This window comes from Schistocerca americana, chromosome 7 (assembly GCF_021461395.2).
Source record: "Schistocerca americana isolate TAMUIC-IGC-003095 chromosome 7, iqSchAmer2.1, whole genome shotgun sequence".
NCBI lineage: Eukaryota > Metazoa > Arthropoda > Insecta > Orthoptera > Acrididae > Schistocerca > Schistocerca americana.
The window spans coordinates 237,889,665-237,898,329 of NC_060125.1; the positions used below are offsets into that span (position 1 = coordinate 237,889,665).

Here is an 8,665-nt window from a genome sequence, read left to right on the forward strand (position 1 = left end):
CTATAAAGAAAAGTACGTAGCTTCTGGAGTACTTAACTTTAATCCATCATTTGTATACATCGTTCTTGATGAGACATGCTTCATACGATAACTACCAATTGCTATGGCGCCTTGCTAGGTAGTAGCAATAGACTTAGCTGAAGGCTATGCTAACTATTGTCTTTGCAAATGAGAGCGTAATTCTCAGTGAACCTTTCATAGCAACGTCGGCTGTACAACTGGGGCGAGTGCTAGTAAGTCTCTCTAGACCTGCCGTGTGGCGGCGCTCGGTCTGCGATCACTGACAGTGGCGACACGCGGGTCCGACATGTACTAATGGACCGCGGCCGATTTAAAGCTACCACCTAGCAAGTGTGGTGTCTGGCGGTAACACCACAGTTATAGTATCGCATACACAAGGTATTAAAGGGCAGTGCATTGATGATGCTGGCATTTGTATTCATGTGATTCATGTGAGAAGGTTTCCGACGTGATGATGGCCTTACAATGGGAATTAACAGACCTTGAACGCGATGGTAGTGGAGCTAACGCATGGGACAAAAAAATGGTGCAAATGGCTCTGAGCACTATGGGACTCAACTGCTGAGGTTATTAGTCCCCTAGAACTTAGAACTAGTTAAACCTAACTAACCTAAGGACATCACAAACATCCATGCCCGAGGCAGGATTCGAACCTGCGACCGTAGCGGTCTTGCGGTTCCAGACTGCAGCGCCTTGAACCGCACGGCCATTTCGACCGGCTGCATGGGACATTCCATCCCGGAAATCGTTAGGGAATTCAGTATTCCGAGATCCACAGATTCAAGAGTGTGCCGAGAATCCAAATTTCAATCATTACTTCACAGCACGGACAACGCAGTGGCCGACAGCCTTCAGTTAATGACCGAGAGCAGCCGCGTTTGCGTAGAGTTGTTAGTGCTATCAGACAAGAAGCGCTGCGGGAATCAATCGCATAAATTATTGTCGGACGTACGACGGACGTATCCGTTAGGACAGTGCGGCGAAATTCGGCCTTAATTGGCCATGGCAGGGACGACTGACGCGATTGCCTTTGTGAACTACACGACTTTACCTGCAGCGCCTGTCTCGGGCTCGTGATCATACTGGTGGGGCCCTAGACTACTGGAAAACCGTGGCCTGGTCAGATGAGTCCCGATTCCAGTTGGTAAGAGCTGATGGTAGGGTTCGAGTGTGACGCAGACCCCACGAAGCCATGGACCCAAGCTATCAACGAGGCAGTTGAAACGTCCCCTTTGAAAAATTATACAAGACTGTGCTTAAACTGACACACAATATTTTTTAGCGCAACGCAATCTGACTTTCAAAAATCCATACAAAAGAATAGCCCTGACTAACATTAACCTATACGTTTCACAAATCACTTACCTCACAAAAATCTTGGTTACTCGAGCTACTGCAATAAAGCTAGCGCCACTACTGCCAGCTAAATAAAAGATTCAAACTACTGAAGGCACTAACTACTGATAGGCATAATTAACAAATGAAAGATTTTAATAGAGAACAAACAATGTATTTACCTTAATAGTCATAATATATATAGCAGTTCATGACAAATTTCAAAACTCCGCCATTTCTCTCCCCACATCCACCACTGCTGGCGGCTCACCTCCAACTGCGCAACGCTACGCGCTGTTAACATCCAGCTGCCGCTGCCCAACACTACAATGGCAGACAACAATGCACACTAGCCACAGACTGCACACAGCACAGCCAGTGATTTTCATACAGAGCTACGTGGTGTTACCAATATAAGACCCTAAACAGCCTACTTACACAGTGTGCAAGCTGTCGGTGGCTCCATAACGCCGTGGGCTGTGTTTACATGGAATGAAATGGAGTGAAACCTCTGGTATAAATGAAATTGACTGGAAATGTTTACGTTCGGCTACCTGGAGACCATGTGCAGCCGTTCATGGCATTCTTCTTCCCAAAAAAGGATGGAATTGTATCAATGGAAAGAAGTTTGTCGCTTACTACATTTTCGCTTTTCACGCAGTCAGATGTGACTTTCCGTTTGTTTCTTCTTTACTACCGATTCTATTCGCAATACGGGTAGCAGACAGTATCCACACATGCCGCTGAATGTTCCAGCGAAATTATATTTTTGTACGACACGTAATTCAGGAGATCTGGCGTCACAAACACTGAGAGGCGTTAAAAACTTTTATTTGCTTAAAATTTAGCGCATATTACCCAGACTATACTCACCCATTGTTTGATAGTCAGAGCTCTTAGAGATTTCCAAAGAACTTAGAGCGTAGTTTCAAACCTTTTCTTAACTTTTTCTCGCTTACATGTTTAACGTCAAATATTTATCACATTAACTCATTTGTAAACAATCTGAAGCTGTTTTATACTTGGGAGTTCGTGTCTTTAAAGAGGGTAGGACGTGAAACGGGCCGACTTGAAGCAGGAGAGGCACCACAGGACATTTTAATTTGCACTGTCTATACTTTTACTAATACATTGATAAAACTTTGTCGGCATGACCAGGAAGGATTCAGGATTCACACTCATAGCAGCGAAAGTTCAAAAACACGAAAAAATAATATTTTTTAAATGTGAAATTTGATGATTTTCTTCACTTACTGTTGGCTGCATTTGTTGCTATAGGTACACTTCTCTTCATAAGTAAGAGAGATTCCTAGATGAATTTTGCACAGCTTACAAACCATACTTACAGGAGTATGAAACTCTAGAATTTATTTAATCTATGGAAAAATGAATGGGCTGTTACGTTTCAAACTTCGTGTTTAGAGATGACTCGATTTTTATAGTTAATCATCGCAATTTCTACCACAGTTTTTAACAGATTTGGGAAATTCTAGAGTTTCATGCACCTGTAAGTATGGTTTGTATGTTGTGCAAAATTCATCGAAGAATCTCTCTTACTTATGAAGGAAAGCAACAAATGCAGCCAATACCAAGTGAAAAAATTATGAAATTTCACATGTAAAAAAAAAATTGTTTTGTTATGTTTTTCAACTTCCTCTGCAATGAGTATGAATCCTGAATCCTTCCTGGCCATGCTAACAAAGTTTTATGAATTTATTTGTAAAAGTATAGACAGTCTAAATTAAAATGTCCTACGGTGTCTCTCCTGCTCCAAGTCGGCCCGTTTCACGTCCTACCCCCCTTAAAGAATCGAGAGTTCACTGGTTATATTTTAAACAAACAAGGAAAAAATTGCTGAAGTATACAGTTATGAAGCTCTTGCAAGTCTTAGACGAAATTATAGAATGTTGCGCCGGCACGTGTGGCCGAGAGGTTCTAGGCGCTTCAGTCCGGAACCGCGCGCCTGCTACGGTCGCAGGTTCGAATCCTGCCTCGGCCATGGATGTGTGTGATGTCCTTAGATTAGTTAGGTTTAAGTAGTTCTAAGTCTAGGGAACTGATGACCTCAGATGTTAAGTCCCATAGTTCTTAGAGCCATTTGAACCATAGAATGGTGTCAAAAGTATGAATACCACTTTGTCTGACGTAAACAAATATTAAAAAAGCTTTTAATTCACTCTCAAGGTGATCATACAAACTGTCTTTGAGAAAAAATAATTGATTCGACCTATATTAATGCACAGAAAAATGTATAATTCAGTGTTTAAAACATCCCTCAGACTTCAGCAGGGAAGTGAAAATCATCGAATCGAAGCAGAAATTAGGTAAGAAAATTTCATCACCACAACTATTCCGGCAGCCACATATGAAGTTTTCAGATCCTTAAAGTAAGAAGATGAGAAAGGTATGCATGTTAAAAACATAGCTTAACCATCTTTGCTTTGGTCATTGCGTTGCCTTATTTGCCTGCAGTCTACAAAAAACTTCAGGTATTAATGCAAGAACTTAAAAGCACAAAGTTGAAAGTAAAGTTTTTACAGACAGTACAATTATAGGAATTCATAACAGCAACAGTACCCTTACTAAGGAAGGGTTAAAGGCAAATGGTTTATTGTTGAATTTTGACAAGACCTTGTACGTATAGATCAGTCTTTTCACAGAAAGCTAAAAAAATAGTGTTCTCAGACAATGAAATACAAGGAGTAAAAACTTTTAAGATTTTGGGACGAGATAGACCACAGCCGGCCGCGGTGGCCGAGCGGTTCTAGGCGCGCAGTCCGGAACCGCGCGACTGCTACGGTCGCAGGTTCGAATCCTGCCTCGGGCATGGATGTGTGTGCTGTCCTTGGGTTAGTTAGGTTTAAGTAGTTCTAAGTTCTAGGGGACTGATGACCACAGATGTTAAGTCCCATAGTGCTCAGAGCCATTTGAGCCATTTTTGATAGACCACAGCCATGACTGGAAAACACACTGCATAGACTTAATGAAACGCCTTCATTCAGAAATGCTTGTATCAAGCATGATTACTGCTACAGTTGATTTCAAAACAAGGAAACTCAGTTTATTCTTCATGTTTATAATCATTAACGCGTTATTGAATCTATTTCTGAGGAGACTAAACATACAGAAACAGTATTTTCAGAATGCAGAAACGTGTCGTAAAAGTCGTGTCTCTTGTTATTCTAAAACATTATGCAGAGACCTCTTTAGAAAACTGGCTGTTTGACAGTTACTTTACAGTATATGTCCTTTGTCATTAGCAGTGTTTCAGAGCACATTAAATGTCATGGAGAAGGGGCGGTCAAAAAGTTTTCGTTCGAAGGCCGTACAGAACCAGAATCGGCATGCCAATCAGGCAAAATCGCCGTAGGCATTGAGGGCGAACATCTCACCGATGCATCAGCTTGATGATTCCTGTTTGGAAAACCACGATGTCCTGCTGCGCGAAGAAGTCCGTCATTGCCTGCTGTACATCCTCGTCCAATAGTAATCGCCGACACTTCAAGACCTTTTTTAAGGGACCGAAGTCGTGATAATCGGATGGGTAGAGATCAGGACTATAGGGAGGGTGTTCAAGTTGATGTGTTGGCAAATGTGCCAACACCTTGTAGATAGAGGAAGCCGAAATGCACGCAGACGGGCGTGAATTCTGGAACAGGACAAGTATTGAATGCTAATAAGAAAAGTATGCAGCTCCTCGAATACTTAACTTTTATTTATCCTTGTTGTGAAAACAACGTTCTTGATGAGACATTTCATACGATCACTATCAAACTATGTAAGGCTAATGGCGCCTTGCTAGGTCGTAGCCATTGACTCAGCTGAAGGCTATTTTAACTGTCTCTCGGAAAATGAGAGAAAGGCTTCGTCAGTGTAGTCGCTAGCAAAGTCGTCGTACAACTGGGGCGAGTGCTATTCCGTATCTCGAGACCTGCCTTGTGGTGGCGCTCGGTCTGCGATCACACAGTGGCGACACGCGGGTCCGACATGTACTAAGTGGACCGCGGCCGATTTAAGCTACCACCTAGCAAGTGTGGTGTCTGGCGGTGACACCACACAAGTGTCTTCCGCTTGAGTTGGTAGAGCCTGGCCTCCCAGATCGACCGGCGTCTTGTGTCGAATTGCGACCAGACCGGATCTGGCGCACCATTTCACAAAGGAGGTTATCAACAGACAAGCTACCCATACACACTATTCGTTCTCCGAAGGATATCTACCGGTGTCCTTCGGCAGCCAAGAAGAAAATAACAGCATGTGGGTCCTGTTTGGACGCATTTCGTAATAATGTCACCATAACAAGTTTCTTTGTGTGGCCATCCTCAGCAGCAAGCATATAAATACTTGTTTTGCAAATCATACTGCCTTTTCCTGCTGCTAATTATTTTATTTAATCCATACGCGTTTCGCCTTCTACTGTTTTAAGGCATCATCAGTGGGACGATTTTTCTGATCTGCGTTTCCTCACATCTGGTCTGGAGGTCGCGCTACCACTTTTATCACTGTTCTATATTCACATCTTCGTGTTTTCGCCCCTCACACGCTGTAAACCATGTTTCTCACTCTTTTTTGTGGTAGACTATCGTTCTTCTGTCACTAGATACAACTATTTCGTCGTACACTTCTTTTCAGTGTACGATGAAAGAGTTGTGACAGAAGAACGATAGTCCACCACAAAAAAGAGTGAGAAACATGGTTTACAGTGTGTGGAGGGCGAAAACACGAAGAGGTGAATATAGAACAGTGATAAAAGTGGTAGCGCGACCTCCAGAACAGATGTGAAGAAACGCAGATCAGAAAAATCATCCCACTGATGATGCCTTAAAACAGTAGAAGGCGAAACGCGTATGGATTAAATAAAATAATTAGCAGCAGCAAAAGGCAGTTTGATTTGCAAAACAAATATCACCATAGTTTACGTTTCCTCATTTACATATGAAAGATACGAATATCACACTAATCCCTTGCTTACATGCCGGTGCTTTTATAACCGATCGGAAATATTTTGATAGCCCATTATAAATAATGTGGTCGAGTTTAAGACTGAATTATAGAACTTGCTTTTAGGAGCCTCCATCTATTCCACCGAAGGGTGTCTTTGCACAAACTCTTGAATTTCGTGTTTTAAGTTAGTTTGTAACTATAATTAACGCTGTAGTACAGTAATGTAAAGTCATTTCACTTTGTGGCAATCACATTAAATAAAATTTACGTCCTTAACTTCTTTCCACATCCAACAGACCACTTTTCGTGGAATACGACTAAGGTAATATGATGCAATGCAATGAAACTAAGGCAGTGTGTAACTAAACTTGAAAATAAAAGAGGACAGCTTAATATGTGTCACAGAACCAGCTGATGAGACTTTATGTCTATGGTGTTTGACATTTTTATCGGCCGGAATCGCGCTAGTCACTTCCGCGTCGCGCTATCCAGGTGGGACCGTGGTTGTTGGCTCTACGCTCCTATACATTTGTTTGACGACAGTCTGGTCCCCATGACTCACTGGCCTAGCCCACACACATTTATGTTCCCATAATTATTTGGTGGCACCTTAAGATCGGGCTTTATGCTTCAAAACCGGCGGCAGAATAAATTAAGAAATTACTGACTGATTAACGTCTGTGCTTTTATGTAACCAAAGCAATTACTGTCGATGCAAGTGCATTTCACATACATGAACGCTAAAAAACTCACTAATTAGTGTTGTTATTTTTTGCTCTATAGAAATTTCTTCATCATGATAAAAGGCAGAAGTTTCCTGTTGTTACACATAAGTCCAAGTTATGTACGAATAACAGAAATATGTTTTAAATAATCTCGACGAAGTACTGAAGCATTGTTCGTAATGTTTTCTTTTTTTGGATCTTTTTTTATTTTTACCTCTTTTCAGGAAACTGCATTTTCCTGCACTATATGATGCATTTGCATTTTTCTAATTTTTCCTACAACATCCCTCTATTTCACGTTACAAGACAACAATTTTCGAATAAAATCTGAGTTAAATATTGTTAATTTAAATTTACTGTAAATGCTGAGCCGGCCGGTGTGGCCGTGCGGTTTAGACGCTTCAGTCTGGAACCGCGTGACCGCTACGGTCGCAGGTTCGAATCCTGCCTCGGGCATGGATGTGTGTGATGTCCTTAGGTTAGTTAGGTTTAATTAGTTCTAAGTTCTAGGCGACTGATGACCTCAGAAGTTAAGTCGCATAGTGCTCAGAACCATTTGAACCATTTTGTAAATGCTGTTTATTTTTAGGTAACAGACAGTAGAATAACTCCAGAATGAGATTTTCACTCTGCAGCGGAGTGTGCGCTGATATGAAACTTCCTGGCAGATTAAAACTGTGTCCCCGACCGAGACTCGAACTCGGGACCTTTGCCTTTCGCGGGCAAGTGCTCTACCAACTGAGCTACCGAAGCACGACTCACGGCCGGTACTCACAGCTTTACTTCTGCCAGTACCTCGTCTCCTACCTTCCAAACTTTACAGAAGCTCTCCTGCGAACCTTGCAGAACTAGCACTCCTGAAAAAAGGATATTGCGGAGACACGGCTTAGCCACAGCCTGGGGGATGTTCTCAGAATGAGATTTTCACTCTGCAGCGGAGTGTGCGCTGATATGAAACTTCCTGGCAGATTAAAACTGTGTGCCCGACCGAGACTCGAACTCGGGACCTTTGCCTTTCACAGGCAAGTGCTCTACCAACTGAGCTACAGAAGGCAAAGGTCCCGAGTTCGAGTCTCGGTCGGGCACACAGTTTTAATCTGCCAGGAAGTTTCAGTAGAATAACTGTTTTTGTGTTGTGGTCTTTATTCCAAAGATTGGTTTGATGCAGCTCTCCATGCTACTCTATCATTTGCAAGCCTCTTCATCTTCGAGTAACTACTGCAACCTACATCCCTCTGAATCAGCTTAGTGTATTTTCGTCTTCGTCTACCTCTACGATTTTCACCCTCCACGCTTCCCTCCAGTACTAAATGGTGATCCCCTAATACCTCAGAATGTGACCTATCAACCGATCCCTTCTCCTACTCAACTTGAGCCACATATTCCTCTTCTCTCCTTTTCTATTCAGTACCTTCTCATTAGTCATGTGATCTATCCATGTAATCTTCAGCATTCTTCTGTAGCACCACATTTCAAAAGCTTCTATTATCTTCTTGTCTAAACTGTTTATCGTCCATGTTTCACAACCATAGACGGCTACACTCCATACAAATACTTTCAGAAAAGACCTCCTGACACTTAGATCTATACTCCATGACAACAAATTTCTCTTCTTCAGGAACGTTTTCCTTGCCATTGCCAGT

At 42.3% G+C, this 8,665-nt stretch overlaps 1 non-coding gene across 1 annotated transcript; it reads right to left on the bottom strand.

Moving 5' to 3' along the window:
- Window positions 1-7,700: 7,700 nt before the first annotated feature.
- On the bottom strand, window positions 7,701-7,775 carry Trnas-cga. The gene has a single exon. It is a non-coding gene; the product is annotated as a tRNA-Ser (tRNA).
- Between the last annotated feature and the right edge of the window lie 890 nt (window positions 7,776-8,665).